This window comes from Blennius ocellaris (genome assembly GCF_963422515.1).
Source record: "Blennius ocellaris genome assembly, chromosome: 24".
NCBI lineage: Eukaryota > Metazoa > Chordata > Actinopteri > Blenniiformes > Blenniidae > Blennius > Blennius ocellaris.
In genome coordinates, this window is record NC_137673.1 from 8,768,039 (window position 1) to 8,787,039 (window position 19,001).

The 19,001-nt window shown below is 43.4% G+C and overlaps 1 protein-coding gene across 2 annotated transcripts in view; it reads right to left on the reverse strand.

Moving 5' to 3' along the window:
* Nucleotides 1-13,011: 13,011 nt before the first annotated feature.
* Nucleotides 13,012-19,001, reverse strand: part of gckr (glucokinase (hexokinase 4) regulator) — a 37,022-nt gene continuing 31,032 nt past the window's right edge. For both annotated transcript variants that reach the window (XM_080519710.1, XM_080519709.1), the window contains exons 21-22: nt 13,237-13,366; nt 13,012-13,145 (exon numbers count right to left, since the gene is read on the reverse strand). The gene's annotated coding sequence lies outside the window, so the exon portion shown is untranslated. The remainder of the gene's footprint in view (nt 13,146-13,236; nt 13,367-19,001) is intronic.

A 19,001-nucleotide genomic window follows, 5' to 3' on the forward strand; every position in this document is an offset into this window, starting at 1 on the left:
CTAATAAAGCAAGATGGCTCCCACATTGTCCTGGTTTAAAACTATCACATCACAAGCTGAACAATTTATTTTGAGACACAATAAAGAGCTTTTTGATGGTCCTCTTCTTATTTGAGGCTTAGAAAAACAACTGCATGGCGTAAAACTGGTAATCGTTTTTGCAACATTTGTTTTCTTGTGCAAAAACAGGCATTTTCATCATCCGTAAATGAACAGAGAAAAAACTGTTTAAATTTAAAGGTTATGCCTCTATTCGACTGGAATTTGGGGTACGCGTGATTAAAATGAGCTTGGCCCTCCTGCTAGCTATATATATATATATATAAAGGTTAGCTAGCGCATATTGGTTTATTGCAAAGCATTGGTCGATAGCGCGTCGCTTGGGGTTAGCTAGCGCGTATTGATCAAGCGCAAAGCATTGGTCGATAGCAGGTCGCTAAAGATTAGCTAGCGCACATTTGCCAATCGCGAAGCATTGGTCGATAGCGTGTCGCTTGGGGTTAGCTAGCGTGTATTGATCAAGCGCAAAGCATTGGGTCAATGGCGCATCGCTAAAGATTAGCTAGCGCACATTTGTCAATCGCAAAGCATTGGTCGATAGCGTGTCGCTAAAGGTTAGCTCGCGCAAATTTGGCAATCGCAAAGCATTAGTCAATAGCGCGTTGCTAAGGTTTAGCTAGCGCGATTGATCTCTGCGCAAATAATGGACCCACTATTTGCGCAGCGTCAGTAAATCTTACAAAGCCCGGAGAAGGGCGACGGCAGTCGTGACCCCCACCCCCCCCCCGCTAGGTGTCGTTACTCGCTCCTCCAGTTGAGTTGCGATCCGACGGCTCATCCAGCGTCCCGCCGCCGCCGTCCCTTGTTGTTGTTGTCACGGCGCGCTTCGCGGGAGGGTAAACAAATCCAGTTTTAATAAGGGCTTGTAGCTCCTAATCCTTCGCCCGCCAGCAGGTGAGGGCCGGCATATGGGGCGAGACCGGGAGCGAGGCGAGACACGCCTAACACACACACACATACCACAAAACTAACACACACACACCACCACACACACACACACACACACACACACACACACACGGCAGCTGTCGCTTGTTTTCCGAGGCAAAAACCGATCCAACAAGAACACCGTGGGTCTGTGGGAGCCGAGCCAAGATGGGGAAGGGGTGTGGGGGTGGGGGGGGGGGGGGGGGGTGTGGGGTGGGGGGGATATTAATGCAAATGACAGAGGGTGAGGAGAGAAGACAGGATGGAGGATCTGGTCGGTTTTACGGCCACTCGTTTCCTCGCGGCGCCGCCGCCGCCGCCATGTTCCACTGTGCCGAAGCCAAGTGTGTTATAGCTCAACTAATTTACCACTTTGCTGTTTTGTAAACATAATACGTTTGACTAGTGGGACTTGTTCATGGTTACTTTGCCCCTGTGTGCTTCATAGCGATAAAATAATTTCACCAAGGGAGGAAGAGAGAGAGAGAGAGAGAGAGAGAGAAAAGAAAAAAAAAATCAATTTCCCCCCTGAATGATTTGGATACACACTGCGCTCGCTCGTCGCTGTTGTCTTCTTCTCTGCTAAAACACCTTTTGTGGTGCCGCTTGCGCTCATTTGTGGCGACTGCAGATCGTCCCGGCGATCATTCAGTCTGCGATTTAAAACGTGAAGAGGAAAAAAAAAGAAAAACCCCAAACCAGAGCCGAGCCCCGGTAATGATTTTGTGTCGTACAGTGTGTTCCTCCTTCCTCCTTCCTGCCCGTCTGTCATCGCCCCCCCCCCCCCCCCCCCCACCCCCCCTTCGCTTCTCCTCCACCTCGACCCTCTTCTGCCTCTTATGAAGTGTGAAAAATGATCGTCTGCGGGATGAAGTGGACAGAATTCGCCGGCGTAATGGCCTGACAAAATGAATCGCGGCCTTCCTCGCCATCCATCAGCACTCTGGAGGCGACCGCGGTTAAGATCTGTGAAGGTGCTGGCTTATTGATTACTGCTTGTAACTACAAAGTGTCTGATTCAGTGCTTGTGGCGTGGCGAGGAAGAGGAGGAGGAGGCGGCGGCGGCGGCGGAATGCGGGCAGCTGTAGCACTCTGGGGGAAGCAAAAAAAAAAAAAAAAAATCCTCTTGATAGATTTTAAAATGGTGAAATATTGATTTCTGCCCGGTCCAAGGCCTGGCCGAGCCGCCGCCATTCGCCGGAGGGGAGAAAAGCCGGACGCCCCGTTTCTGCCCGCCGCCATCAATCATCGTGACGCCGGGACGGAAGAGGAATAAATCAGAGGTCCGCACCCGTTTTTACCTGCGGCCACTTCCGAGACACTGGAGGGTTAGAACAACACAACAACAACAACAACAACACATCGACGCCCTATAAACTTTCCTCATTATCCGGCGTTCGGACGCCACCGGCGCCACGGTAACGACCCACGAGGAGCGCAGACCGTGAAAGGCTGATCATTGCCTCTAATTGGAGGCAGCCCGGACGCCGGCAGGTGGCATTAATCCACATTAAAGAACATCGGCGGCGGCGCTTTTCTGCCGAGTCATGCTCGCCGCGCTGACGGGGCTGGATTAATGGCGTTCGTAATGGCGAGCTACAGGGAGGAGGTTCCGGCCACGCTCACGCGACAATTCATGCCTTTTCGTGTAATAAACGTTCACGTGTTGAAAAAAGATGAAAACAATAGTTGGTATGCCGGGCCACTAGAGGGTGCTGTTTCTTTGAATGAAACCACACACACACACATGCTATCGGAGAATAATACACTATAACCATTAACAATGGGAGACTCGTGGACTGTTATTACTGCGATTGTCAAAATAAAAGTCCCAGGAGAATACGGACTGGGAGTCATGACACTGGAGGAAATAGACAAGATGTTATTTTCTGTTTTTTTCCTCCTCCAGAGGAGCCAGAGAGACTTCAGATCCACAACAACGTCCACTATGGATTCCAGGCGTGCACAATTCAATACGTCACTATTTGGATTAAGCCCAGAGGACGACGCAACGTTTTGGTCCTGAGAAAAACTGAAATTAGGCCGAGAGCAGGTGGTGGCGGCTACCACCCACACACACACACACACACACACACACACACACACACACACACACACACACACACACACACACACACACACACACACACACACACACACACACACACACACACACACACACACACACACACACACACACACACACTTGCAGCACAGAGGAAGCCCAGTCCTGGTGGGAGGTCCGAGGTCTGGCCCTCCGCATTCCTCAGACAAGTGTCTAGCACCTGCTAGGCCTCAGTCAGCCTTTACTGGCCAACAGATTAGGACGAGGCGGACACACTCCAAATCCATTTACTTTACAGTCCGTGTACTTCTGTGTGTGTGTGTGTGTGTGTGTGTGTGTGTGTGTGTGTGTGTGTGTGTGTGTGTGAAGACACTCCCAGACCAAAGCCATTCCAACTCAAACCAAAACGACACGAAACGGTAAGAAAGATTCACCAAGTCCAGATATTAACACAACCGACTGCAACAGCTTCTCTCTTACTCACTCACACACACACACACACACACACACACACACACTATGTTGGTATAAATGCACACACACCTTCAGCAGCCCATGTCTGACAGGTGCACATGTCAGTGGTTAGTTCAACCTGGATCAGAGCATTTGGTCTCACTCTGTATAGCAGCCAGGCCCCTTGGGTGTGTGTGTGTGTGTGTGTGTGTGTGTGTGTGTGTGTGTGTGTGTGTGTGTGTGTGTGTGTATAACCCAAGGGCCCGATGCTCAGTGCCCAGACACTACCCATATTGTTTTCTTCAGTGGAGCTACAAAAAAAAAAAAAAAAAGAAAGGAGTATGAGAGTGTGAGAGTGTGAGTGTGTGTGTGTGTGTGTGTGGGTGGGGGGGGGGGGGGGGGGGGGGGGGTGGGGGGGCTGATTTACAGAGCTGTCTGGCACCGGAGCACGCGGATGCATGAGTGACTCGGCCTAATGGAGTTTTCAGCTTTTGGATTTACACTTCTCGTGCGTCTCGGCGAAGAGCTTTACTCCGGCAGAACGCGGCGGCGGCACGTCTCAGTCGGTCGCTGATCTCACCTTGCAAAGCGCAAAAAAAACCCAACAACAAAAATCCCCCAAATTCCCTCAAAACAAGGTAAAAAAAAATTTTAAATGAAAAAAAAAAGGACGTTTTGTCTCTTTATTGGGTCAGAGGAGCGCAGGAAGTTGGCCGGCGGACAGAGAGGATCACTCCAGACTCCAGGGCCGACCCTTAAAACCGTGCGAGAGCTTGGATGCACATTGTTCCCCTCCTTCCTGGGGGGTGGGGTGGGGGGGTGGGGTGGGGTGGGGGGTGGGGGGGAGCGTGCCACGCCAGAACAGTTCGCCGCCGTAATCGCTCCCACAGTGGAGGCGCCGTCCAACAACAACTGTTGGCAGCGGCTAATGAACGCCGTGTAAACTGGAAAACTTGATTTCCCCTTAATCCACTTAAGGTTTCTTTAGGTTCGGCGGCGCGGTGAGCCTATTAGGGCCCATTGGGCCGCGGAGGATCCAGCCACCGGCGTCGAGACGGCGTTTCAACGAGGTGAAACGCCACGATTGTGGAGACCTGAAAGGCCGACGTCACTGCAAATACTCAAAAATGACCTGTGCGTATTCAGGCATTTTCTGATCATTTCACTTAAAAAAAAACAACAACAAAAAAAAAAAACTAAAACTAAAAAGGTGGAAATGTTTCAAGTCAAATCTGCAATATGTGAAAGTATTGTGGTTTGAATTGAGTTAAGGTGAAATTAAACACTGAAATTGTTGAGGGGCTTTTTTTTTTTTTTAAATAGAAATATTGAATTCTTCCTCAGTTCTGGATCATAACACAAAAAACACGAGCTCTTTGTTTATAAAATATATGCAGACGTTGATTTTTTTTTAATAATTCAAGTTTTTTCTCAATTTGAACCACAATATCTGTACTACATTTTTTTATATGCAAAATTAGGTGAATTATGAGTACAACCTTTTTTGTTGGTAAAATAATTATATATGCATGATGGAAATAGAGAAAATTTACAGATACTTCTATTCTTAATATCAGCTTATAAATCAACATTTTTACTGTATATTTTGTTTCAACCAGATGCTATTATCACAATTAAAATGCTGTATTATTTAATTAGCAGTATAAAAATGCATCACACATTACTGGCATTATTGCAATTTGCAGTAAATTGTTGAAATGGTACTGAAAAGTCAAAATGCTGCCTTCTATAAATGTTACTTCATTAAACACCATCTTTCCTACAGGGGTGTCAAACATGAGGCCCGAAGCGGCTCCAATAAAGCCCAAAAAACCCATCATGCAACCGTTTTTGGTTCTTTTCGCACCACAAAGCGACGTTAAAAATCGACTTTATGCTGGGATTTTAGTCGATTCTGGTCCTAATTGTTTGGTTTTTGCAAAAGCATAGACGTTTTCATCACTTATACACTTCAAGGAAAACTTTAAAGTTCACATCCAGAGGTTTATTATGGCACAATTTGGCTGATCTGATGCACTCGAGGTGAAATCGGGCTCAATTATGACATATTTAATACTTTGTAGATGTCATATGATTGATTTGTACTCTTACACATATGCTTATGTACATTATAAGGACGATGCAGGGGTGATACAGGAGAAATGTGGAGGATCTGACTGAAGTCGACTCAGTAAACAGCAGCAGTATCAAAATGCAAATAGGATTGCAGAAAATGGAATATTAAACAGAAAGAAAAAAAAATGCATGCAATATCAGCTCATTGACTTCTTTTCTGCAAGAAATGGCTGCAGATCGATTTCAACACTGCCCCCTAGCGGTGAAAGAAAGAAGCGCTTCAATTTCCGTCTGATAAAAAAGGACTCGTTTTCCTTTATTTGCACTAAATCCGGTGCCGTTTCATGAATACTGAGCATGAAAAAGGTTTGTTTGTTTGTTTTTTAAAGGCTAACTGGTAAATGGTGTTCACTGCTCCGATCAAATCCTGCTTAGTACGAGAAAGTCTGAGAAAGAAACCAAACTGATTTCTTCATCCGGAGCACTAAGCTGGGATTTGTCTCGTGGGCTTCTTCTGCAACATTTATCATGGAGGAGAAGGGAGGGAGGGGCAAAGAAAAGAAGGAGAAGAAGTAGTAGCGGAAAGAAAGAGAGAGAGAGAGAGAAGGATCAAGGTCTCTCCCTATAATTACAAAGATAGCAGGGCCCTGGCTCGCTCCCTCCCCGGCGGAGTCGCTCCCCGGCCCTTCATATTGTATAAAGACTGTTCTATCAGCCCGCGAACGGCATCATTGCTTGTAAATTAATTTGGGGTTCCTGTCAGTCGGGGCCCTTCTCTTCTCTTATCTGCCAGTGTAATATGGGAAGCTGAGAGGCTCGGGAGATACTGCTGAGAGCGCTGGAGGAGGAGGAGACGGAGGAGGAGGAGGAGGAGGGGGGGGTGAAAGTGAGTATTATAGAGAAAAGAGATAGATAGGAGGAAAGAGAGGGAGAGAGAGGCAGAAAACAAGAGGGGAGAGCGGGTCCCTGCTGGATGTCAGGAGTGGATTGGAGTAAGGGCCTGACTCAGTGATAAGTGAATATGGTGTACACACACACACACACACACACACGCACGCACACACACGCAGCCATTTGTCATGTGGACCGGACTCTACGCCGAGAGGCCTTCACCTATCAGCACTATTTGTCGCCGTGTCACAGCCGGCGGATAAATCTTCTCCCAAGGATCCTTGTTTAAAATCCAACACCCCCCCTCCCCCCCCCCCCCCCCCCCCCCCCCATTACCGGAGGGGGGGGCCCTGTGGCGCTCACACACACACACACACACACACACCTCTGACCCCTCGGCTTGTTTGTAATTAACCCCTCACCCACTGTATGTGGCCTCAATTCCCTTGGTGGCAATATAAAGAAAAAGGAAGAAGAAAAAAGGCCTCACTACAATCCCATTAGCGGCGCGGTGACGGTGAGCGAGGAGGCCGAAGCCGACGCCATGCATCACGCCGACGCTTTCAGGAAATGGAACCGAGTGGAGCTCTGCCAAAGACCAAAAACGACCGTTTGATGGAGAAATTCACTCTATTTTCATTCATTTCTCTGGGAAAAAAAAAAAAAAGCTACGTCTGGCGCTCGTCCAGTAATTTAAAAACAATGGAGACCCGTCACGTTCACATGTAAGGCCTGCTGGATAAATCCCACCCAAATCAGAGGGGTTGTTTTTTTTGGTTTTTTTGCAATCTTTATAGTCATTTTGTTTTTCAAGTTCATACACATGCATGAATGTAAATCAAAAGATCACACGGGTTCACCACGCTGCATCACAATATCCTCCATACAGAACTCAAAACTGAAGCGCGAGGTCGAAAAACGTCAATCGATGGGGATTCCTTGAATTTCTGAGCGTCTGCTGCCACCTGGTGGCCGAAAGGCAGGGCTACAGAAAACATCTGTATATTGCGACGCTTCTATTCACATATTTATATTACATAATATGTTACACGGGGGGGGGGGGGGGGGCAGCCTCCAGTTTGAAGACAGACCGAGTGTCAAAATCACACACAAAAACTTAATATATCGATGTAAAAAACACACACACGCATACATTATGTGTGTGTGCAGTTGTCCAGAAGCTCACCCAGCCGTGCAAGACGCAGATTAATCTCCCAGCATGCAACAGGGGATAAAAACCCACTTGTACGTTAATTAGCAGGGGCAAGGTTGGACGTGACGCAGGGTTTCGTCTTAATTACATGCAGGGGAGATTTGTTCCATTAATCTCTGCATGAACACGTCTCAACTTTACTTAATCACATCTGTCACCGTTTTTCGGGGGGGGGGGGGGGGGGGTGGGGGGGAGTTCACAACAATAACTTGACAATGGCCCTGATGGGATCGACTGGATTTTTTTTTTTCCAGTTTGTGGGCAATTAAAGCGTGTTGAAGACACTAATTCACACATGCATGTAAACATCATGGACGAACACACAGTACTGCAACAACATATGAGATTATAAAGCATGTCCTACCAATGTAAACAAAGATTTTCTTGATTTTTTTTTTTTTTTTAATACTGACTCTCTAAAATGCCCTTTTTTCTACAGCGTTTCAAATGAACTTACCTGCTGCTGTTTTGTTTGTTTTTTTTCAGTTTGTGGGGAATTAAGACACTAATTCAGACATACATGTAAACATCATGGATGAACACACAGTACTGCAACAACATATGATTTGAAATCATGTCCTACCAATGTAAACAAAGATTTTCTTGATTTTTGTTATACTGACTTTCTAAAATGCACTTTTTTCTACAGTTATTGCTCAAATGTGTTCCAAATGAACTTACCAGCTACTGTTTTGTATTGTTTTTCCAGTTTGTGGGCAATTAAGACAGTAATTCACACATACATGTAAACATCATGGATGAACACACACTACTGCAACAACATATGATTTTCAACCATGTCCTACCAATGTAAACAAAGATTTCCTCTTATTTTTTTCAATACCGACTTACTAAAATGCACTTTTTTCTACAGTTATTGCTCAAATGTGTTCCAAATGAACTTGCCTGCTGCTGTTTTGTATTGTTTTTTCCAGTTTGTGGGCAATTAAGAAGACACTAATTCACACATACATGTAAACATCATGGACGAACACAGTACTGCAACAACATATGCGATTTTAAAGCATGTCCGACCAATGTAAACAAAGATTTTCTCTTTTTTTTTTTTTAATACTGACTTTCTAAAATGCACTTTTTTCTACAGTGTTTCAAACGAACTTACCTGCTGCTGTTTTGTTTGTTTGTTTTTAACATGAACTAGGGACGATTTCGCCATTTCAACAGTGGACAACGATGACAGCTCGTCTCAACTTCATTAAATGATGCATTACTAATTATTACAGTACAAGTGGACGCTTCGTCAATACAAACGTCACCGTGAACGCCTCCCGGACACAATTTAATGTGAGAAAGAGAGATTAAAAAAAGTTTGACTCACATTTTGAAGCTTGACTTGCGTCTCATATTCACCTTTTCTTCCAAGTGTCCACGTTCATCTCGTCTGTTGTTGACAGATGTTTTGCTGGTTGACAACCGCGCGTCTCTCGTCTTTTTCATCACGAAAATAAACGGACGTAGAAACAATATTAGAAGCCTTAAACATTGTTTTATTTCACGACGAATAGAATGTGTTAAATTACAGTTGGACTCACAGTTTTCCAGAAACTTCCTCCGTTCGTCTCCCCGTAAATTAGCTGATTGACTTCAGGTGCGTCTCACTGAGAGTGCAGTACCACCACTGACCACACGCGCTAAAACACGTGGGTTTTCCGTTAAAATCCACGACGGCGCTGTTTTACAGTTTTCTTACAGCGACAAGAAAATGGGTAATAATTAATATTAATACTACTAAAAAAAATACATTAACTGTGTGGCTGTTGCTTGAGTACTTAAGAAGCACAAAAATTGTGAATTAGTTTGTTTAAATTCAACAATTGAACATTATCTTTTGGTTATTTTGTTGTTGAATTCGACATTCTTTTTAATTGTCTTTTTTTTCATACCTTTTATTCGTGTTATTATAACATGTAATCCCAGTGTTTCATGTGCAGGTCCAATCGGGTGTTGAGTTAGTTTAGTTGTCTTCTTTAGTACACATCTTTATTTAGAACAACTCTAGAGCTCGTCTACAACATGCAGGTATTTAATAACACCACCAAGTGACCTAAAGGTCTGAGGGCCCACCATGAGGGACAAGGCTACCTCAAAACAAATCATTAAAATCCTCTTTTGATATCTTATTTTACCGTTCACTACTCACCTGCTGATGATTATTACACTTGTTTTTTACTCTCAAGCAGCGATTTGGGAAAAACCCTATGTCTGACATGCTTAAAAAGTCTCAACAAACTGTCCTCTCCTGTAGTGTTGTAGTCAAGATCACCAAACCAAAGACAAAATCCCAAGACCAAGACAAGACTAAGACTTTAAACGGGTGAAATCAAGTCAAGCCCAAGATTTTAAGAGATTTTAAGAAAACGAGAACAAGAACAGTATTCCAAGATCGAGACAAGGCCAAGACTTTAAGAGGTTCAGACCCAGTCAAGACCAAGACCAGAACATTCCAAAACCAAGACTTTAAGGGTCCCTGAGACAGTCGAGACGAAGAAGACCCTGATATGTGGTCTCACGCCACTCTTGAGTACAACTCCACTCTCCTGTGTGAAAACGTCGCTATCAAGGCATTACGTCACTCTAAATCCTGTAGGTTAAATATATACTTTCACCGTTAATACCAGTGAGCTGTGGCAACGCTGCTGATGTACTGCCTCACTGACAGTGTCTCGTAGAAATCTAAAATGTACAATTAGCTGCTTTTGGCTATGACTTTCAGTCAAAAAGGGGGAAAGGGTGGATTTCTAGCGGCACGAAGAGGCAAAAAAGAGTTTCGGAGATGAATGCTTCTATTGTCAGCAACCTTCAGACATGTGCTTGATTGACCCTTCTTTCTCCGCTCAATCCTTTCATTGTGGAGGTTCTGCTCCCACTCAAATGCGAAACATGTGTGCTTCACTCTCCGGGTGAAACTTTCCACCGGCGAGCATTCGGACACGCCGTCTGTTGTGTTTCCCCCGCAGGTCCATCCGTCTTCCCAGACGTCCCGGGCTACGAGACGGTGGTGACGCTGAGCTCCTCGGCCCGAGTGCAGAGTTTGAAGAGGTTTGCGGTGGTTCCTTCTTGGACTTTCAGCCTTCAATAGGTACAGGCAGGATTTCTGTTGCCTCCCTCATCCGGCGAGTCAGAGTTTGTCCTTCCGCAAGGATGAGTCGACAAATGGGATTTGACACAGCTGTGATAGCTTGTTGTGTTCTCAGCTAATGACTGGGGCAAGAAGCACGAGTTCTAGTGTCACAAAGAACTTGGACTAGCTTTTGATTTTTTTCTTTTTTTAAATGAGGTGTTTTTTATTATATGCAGTAGATGTCGGCACATCATTAATATGGAAAAACAGGCAAGTTTCAAGTGAAGTATTTTAGCCTGCTGACTCTGCACGGACAGTTTCAAAATGCTTTAACCGTAGGCCTGGAAATCTTTGTACTTATCTGCTGTTATTTGCAGGTTTTGCTGTTAAAATACAAACTTTAAAAAAAAATGTAATGGGGGAAACACAACAGTTTTTCAAACTCCTTCATTGCTTTCTAGTCTTTGCTGTGCGCTGCTTTGCCTTCACTGGTGTGGTGGAGTGCGGTTTGGCGCTGTGGCGCCCCCTGGTGGCCTTCTGCTGTTTGAGCGCCTGGCTGTCGGTGAGCTGCTTGGCCTCTGGGTTGAGACTGTCCCTGACCTGACCATCTGCGGACGGCGCGGCCGCTCTGACGGACTCCCTCGTGTCCTGCAGGGGCGCAAATCACACGTCAGGCTGATGGAAGGCGTCGGCGACGGCAACGGCCTTCCACTGTCTTTCACCTTGTCCGGGGCGCCGACGTCCTCCGGGGTGACGCGCGGCCCGTCGCTCGGCTCTCCCTGCGTCTCCCGCAGAGCTTGGGCTTCCCGCCGGGCCTCCCACTCCTGCAGGTCCGTACCCTGAGCCACAAAGACAACAAAGATACCCATTGTCCGCTCGCGTGGCGCAACGGTCCGGCATCGCGGCGGTTTACCCACCTGTTCCAGAGGACAGGGTGTCGGAGGGGACTGCACGTCCAAGTCCAGCCGTAGGATGGACACTTCTCTCGGCCGTCCCACCGCCGCCGAGAAGAGCCTCCGCCGGGACACCAGGGTGTCCCTGAGGTACTCCGTGAACTGGACTTGTTGGACGGGGGTCAGAGTTGGCAGCACATCTTTAAAGAGGGACAGCAGGCTGTGTGCATCCAGATCTGTAGGACAGGACAGGACAGGACAGGACAGGACAGGACATGACAGGACAGGACAGGACAGGACAGGACAGGACAGGACAGGACAGGACAGGACAGGACAGGACAGGACAGGACAGGACAGGACAGGACAGGACAGAATAGAAGAGCTTGATTGTCATTATAAGTCTCATATAATGAAACTACAGGTACTGCACCGTTTGTGCCTCAATATAAAGCATAGAAAAGAAGAGGCATCTGTTTAAAAGTAGACATTAATACACATAGAGAAGGTGTAAAAGATTTAGACAAATGTATTTTTAAAAAGTATATAAAGTGTAAAAGATCTCAACATTAAAAAAAAAAAAAAGTAGACACATTCATACAGAGATTTTGACAAATGTGTTCCAAAGCAGACACATTTGTAAAAAAAAAAAAAAAAAAGGAAAAAAAAGGGGGAAATCATATAAATATGTACATTCAAAAACAAATTTCTGTCAAAGAAGGCAAATTAATCTAGTTTTCTAAACATAAAGCATAAAAAGGTGACAAATGCATATAGACGTATAAAGTATAAAAAAGTAGACTAATTCTTAATAATACAGACATGTGAAGCATTATAAAGGAGACAAATTAATAAAAACTCGACAAATTGATATAAAAACGTTCACATAAGGAGAGAAATTAAAATATTTTTTATAAATCTGAATAATTTGTAAAAAAGTAGACAAGTTCATATAAAACTATACTTAAAAGGTGAAAAAAGTAGACAAATTGAACACTAAAGACCAATTATCAAATGTGACGGAAATATTAAAAGACAAATGTCTTAATCAGCGGTTATTGAATGATATGATTGCCCAAGAATAAAAATAGCTGGTCGGTTTCCTTGTTTTTTGATTTTATGAATTTTGATATTTTTATTTGTATTTTACTTTTACACTCTATATAACATAGTTCAGTCTTCACCCAGGGGGGGCGGAGCTTTAGTGTTTCAGTTCTTCACCATTTCTGCAAAATACTCGGATTTGACGACCTGGGCAAAGTTGCGTGCGTGACGTCACGTGTTTTTCTTTTTTTTCTACTGACCGTGCAGCCGGGGGAAGACGCTCCTGGCCGCCCGTGCAGCCCGGACCACGTCGGCCCAGGCGAAACCTCTGTGCGCGGCGAACACGGCCACGTCGTACACGAACTCCTGGTGCAGGCTGCGGCGGTCATCGTCAAACTCCTCCCGGGAGAAGTGGCCGCTCAGCCGCGGTGCGCCCGCGTCTCTCTGCGAACGGTTTTTTTTTTTTTTTTTAATTCATTTATTTTTTTAATTATTAGTATGTAAAGATCAAATACAACCCATTCTCTGCGCCTACCTGCAGCCTCACTATTGCGGCGACTTCACTCTCCGATAGAGAATCCATTCTCCGACGCTTGACGCGCCGTTGCTGTGGAAACGGACGCGAACGTAGGCGCGGTGACGTCATGACGCCGCGCGGCAAGCGGCTGAAGAAATTGGATAGATAGATAGATAGATAGATAGATAGATAGATAGATAGATAGATAGATAGATAGATAGATAGATAGATAGATAGATAGATAGATAGATAGATAGATAGATAGATAGATAGATAGATAGTCAGACAGATAGATAGATAGATAGATAGATAGATAGATAGATAGATAGATAGATAGATAGATAGATAGATAGATAGATAGATAGTCAGACAGATAGATAGATAGATAGATAGATAGATAGATAGATAGATAGATAGATAGATAGATAGTCAGACAGATAGATAGATAGATAGATAGATAGATAGATAGTCAGATAGATAGATAGATAGATAGATAGATAGATAGATTTCAATCAATACGTAAATATTAAAGGTGACTACGTTATGATCGTCTTTGTTTTTTTTTAATCCCATACTAGATGGCTCAGACACGTGTAATCCACCTTAATCCCACTGCCCCCCCCCTTTAACACGCCCCCCTCCTCCTTTTTCCCCTCCCGAAGAACACAGGAGAAGGTAACAACCAGATAACAGATTTAAATCCCGTCAAGCGGCTCTAAATTAAACTGCACAGTATCTGCTTCCTTCAATGAATAATAAAAGCTGCTTCAGATCAAATCCCAACAATCTGCACTCATAAAATGGGATATTTAACATTCAAGCCCATTTAGACGTAATAATACGAGCGGTTTTGTTCATATCTTTAAAAAAAAAATTAAAAATAGAAATTTCACTGCATTATTTTAAAAAAGCAACCACATTTTGATTAAAAAAAACATATTTTTTCTTTTTTTTAATTTATCATTTAGACAACTTAAATATATACTATTTCAAGGTATATGTGATTGAAAACACTCCATACAAATGTATACTCCAATATTGTTCTTTAGTAAGAAATCACATATACAATTAGGAGTATGAAATGTAAATAGCTCAGATAATCTAACTTTTTTTTTTTTTTTTTTTAAGTGTCGCATGTCAAAATCGGTCATTTTTAGAGAAGCCAGGGTCAAATTCTGTTCACTTCATGATCTGCACGTCTTCTGCATCAAATCCCCCGGACTGAAGGAAGCGCGAGAGTTGAGCGCTTGCAGGCTTCTCTTACTTTGAAAGAGCCTCTGCTCCTGCCTTCCGGCGCTACGAGACGCGCTCTTGCCACATGCCTCAACAGGCGCTCGGAGCGTTTGCGCGCAGACGGAGCTGTAAGTGTCCGGAGCTGGGGGAGACTGAAGGCGCAGCGCTCCAACGGGCTGGATGTAGTCCCCCCCCCCCCCCCCCCCCTCGGTTCATCATCATCATCTTCATCTTCATCATCCAACCATTTCTCCTACTTTGTGCCTGGATTAAACTCAACTCATTAATGCGCTACAACTGGTAAGGACTGTTTTTATTCTCTCTTTTATCAACCCCCCCCCCCTCATGATTCCAACCTGTTGCGCGTGTTTGTGTTGAACTCCAGGTTTGATGACTCCAGTTGTTTTTGTTTGTGCATGTTTTTTTGAAAGCAGGTGAGTCACAGTCACACTAATGGGATCAGAGGCAGCGGGGGGTGGGGTGGGGGGGGGGGGGGGGGGTGGGGGGGGTGAGCGGACCTCCAGAAGTAGGCCACATGTCTCATAATCTCCCCTGATTTATTCTCCCTTTGTCCTGCTGACTGAGCCAATCAGCTCCACTTATATAAAAAAAACGTACGGATGAGGTGGATGATGTGTGTGTGTGTGTGTGTGTGTGTGTGTGTGTGTGTGTGTGTGTGTGTGTGTGTGTGTGTGTGTGTGTGTGTGTGTGTGTGTGTGTGTGTGTGTGTGTGTTGTCGTGCTCCAGCAAGCATTGATTGCACTGATTTACCCACAGGGAATACCTTTTACATCGACGCCTCCCACCTGTCACCACAGGAGCTACTCAACACCCCCCCCCCTCCCCCCACCCGTCATTAAAGCTCTGAAGCAGACACAATTAATGGAAGCTTACATAATTCTGCGTTATTACGCAACGATAACTATAATTTCATATTTGCCCCCATTGTTTACAGGGATGTCGATTTATTTAGTTTTTGGAGGCGTGCAGGTTGAATTAAACTTGTGGGGAAAGTTACTTTATATTTAAATAATGTTGTGTTGACTGATTTCTTTCATTTAGCCAATGTCTTTCTTTTAATTTTTGTATTTAAAAAAAAAAAATGTTTCATATGCTCTCAGTGTCGGTACTTTTATTGTATTTCACGTTTTTGTCTTTTGCTATTTATTTGTTTTGGAAAAACGTCCGCATTGTTTTGGAGTGTGCGTTTGTGAAGACGCGACTTTTTGAAAACAGCTCCCAAGGTGGAAGTTTTGGAAAACGCTCTGTCGCCGTCAAAAGAGGGACGTTTTTGAAAAAGGCTGCAGCTCCGTCTCCATGGCAACGGTGGGAAATGCAACTTTTTGGGAAAAGGGTCCATCTCTGTGGAAAACGCAACTTTTTTGAAAGCGCTTTGTCTTTGTGGAAACATAGGAAAATGCAACTTTTTCAAACCGCTCTGACTCTCAAGGGTAGCAGTGGGGAAAACCCAACTTTTTGAAAATAGTAGGTCTCCGTTGAAATGGTGCAAAACAAAACTTTAAAAAAAAATGCTCTGTCTCCCTGGAAACATAGGAAGACATAACTTTTTGAAAAAGCTGTGGTAACAGCGAAAAATGCAACTTTTTGAAAACGCTTGGCCTCAATCGTCGTGTAAATGGGGTAAACTGCTTCTTTGTTAAAACACTCACATTTTGTCAAATCTTGGAATAATCCTCCTCCATAGTATCTGGGTTAGTTCATTATTTTGGTGTGTCGCTACGCTTTACTGTATTTTTCATGTTATTACCACATAAAGCAGTTTCCGGCAACTTGCAGCAGATTTAAATTTTCGAGCAATTTAACAGTGAATTGCTTGGCATGTGTGTCAGATTTCAACATCAAACTATATTTCTCATTACAATATTAAATGAAGCTTCCTATCGTGGATCCACATATAAACTATTCTTGCTCTAAAACTATTGGATGTTTGACACTCGATTTTACTATTTCATGTGAAAAATAAAAGCCTTCCCATCGGTATTCAACATTTTTAATGAAGAGAAAATAATTATAATATAAGAGGATTGGGTGTCTTTGAAAGAGGCAATGTGAGAATTAATATTAAATACAGATGTGTTTCACTTTTAGGAGTCATATTGTGGAATGGATTAAGCGAAAACTTAAAATTCTCTTGTGTTTCAAAGAGAAAACATTGAAAGGTAAAATAATTAAAGATTGCAATACAGAATGACTGAAATCTGAAATGATTGAGTAAGATTAGTTATGTTTTGTATTTTTGTTTTTATTTGTATTTTAACTACTGGCCTTCAAGGTTACTTTATAGATTTTAAGGGACTTTAAGGGATTTTAAGGGACTTTATAGATTTTAAGGGACAATCTTTATAGATTTTAAGGTACCCATTTCGGCTACAGAGCTCGTACTTGAAAATGTTTGCGTACTGTCAAACGAAATCCGCAAAATTCAAGTTTTGTAATGTAGAATTGTGACCGGAATAAACCAATTGTTCAAAAATGATTCCAACACACAGATATCGGTCTTTGCGCTTTTTGGGGACTATTTGTCCAGGCGTTCACTATGGGGACAGTCTCGTTTTTTGTTTTTTTTTTAAAGTTCAGAAAACAAAGTAGCACAAGTACAGCACAGGTAGCTGATATACACTCCTTCAAACTTTTGATCAAATGATTTTTAGTGAGATGGACTGGTTTCTCAATGATTAACAGGGACTTCTTGAGAAAAAAAGGCTAAATATGCTTAAAAATAGATAACATACGTCACATGCATTGTAGTTATATGTGGACACAGCACACACACACACACACACACTTACTTAAGGAGGCTTTTCTTTCTATCCTTAGCCTCGCCCCTCCCCCCTCCCGTACCTCAGGACTGATTAACGCCTGCCATTTTACCATCACACCTGTGGAGCCAGGCGCTCTGCCGTGGAGATCGCCACCACACACATGCGTGCGAACACACATATGCACATGGTGACTTACTCCGTACATTTCTGACTCGGCTTTGGAAAAAAAACAAAAAACAAAAAAACAAAAACCCTCTCTGGACCATGTTTCCTGAATATGTGAGTAGTGAAATCAACCTTTGTCTTTTTGCTGGCGGCTCATGTTGTTCAAAACTGCTGCGTGGATCTCACGTCGTCTCTTTCGTCGATAGGTTGGCAGAGCGATGTGGTTGGTTGCACCGCGTTTGATTTCGCATTACGGCTTATGATTATGATCAGCGATACTTGTTGAATGGAGTTCTGAAAGGAAAACGTAAAACTACTGGTTAGTTTTGGCTTCTGAAATGTTCATTTGGATTAACAGATTAGTAACCTCAGGCAGTATTACGGCTATCTTTTTTTCCATTTTGCAACATACGGGTGAAATAATTCGTGAATTTAAGATTGGAATAATGAATCTAAATCTTCAGTCGACAATATATCAAGAAAACATAAGAGGCGGTTGAGAATGCGACATTACATATGTTTAAGGGCGTCTAAGCTGTGACTTTACGTGATGCGGGATTAAGTTGCCTCCATGAGTCCCAAGCCTTAATTCCTACTGCGCAGGACAGATCTAACACTTGTTTATCCTGAAATCTGTAATATCGGTCGTTTTTTTTATGTTACATCTCTTTGTATACCTTCAGTCTGTCATGAATGCTGCATGATTCAGCGACAGGGAATGTCGAGCCCAAACATTAACATTTAACGTATGTAATTAGTTTGTGTGTTTCCATAATTATTCTCTCCGGTGTGTCGATATGCATTTTGCTTGGGTGAAGCGAAAGGGGAGATTTGAGATGTGACTTGATGGGCTGAAGTCGGATTAAGAAAGCACAAAGTCACGTTGGGAGCAGCTCCTTGGCCTCCAGTCCAACCTTACGGGCCTTAAAAAGCCTCCAAAGCCTCCTGATAAAAGTCGTCTTCAAAAGTTAATGGGCAAGACGCCAGCTCACAATCGAAACTCATTGCAAATGTTCAGAAAATGTGAAACTGTTTGTATTGACGCACGCACATTATGCAAGATGGCTTATGCTGGCAGTTTAGGAACAGGACAGACACTTTCTTTTTACGTCTCCTCTAAATAGGATTTCTTGACGTGGGCGAGGCCGTATCTCTAAAGATAGCAGGTCTTGGAGCGCTCTGACTTAAACATCTATATAGATGAACATGTGGATGTATTTAACACTGTCACGTTACATAATGTTATCGTTTTATGAGGGAAAATCCAGCTTGATCATAGCTTTTTTTAAGGAATTGATTTATTTAGGAAAAATTTTGAGAAAAAAAAAATTGAAAGGCAATGAAACAATGTGTTCGTACTAATTAGAATAGTAAAAATGTAAATAATTATAATCAAAACATTACTAATAATCAGCACAAGAATCATAACAAGAAGAATATCAACAATCACTCATCAATAATAAGAATTGTCGATATTTTGCTTTTCAAAAAGGAGCACAAAAGAGATTGCGTTTTCTTGTCACAGTAGTTAAACACAGGCGGGGAATAAAACGTCTAATATGTTTGGTGAAATAATGGCGAATTTCACCTTTATCTTGATTA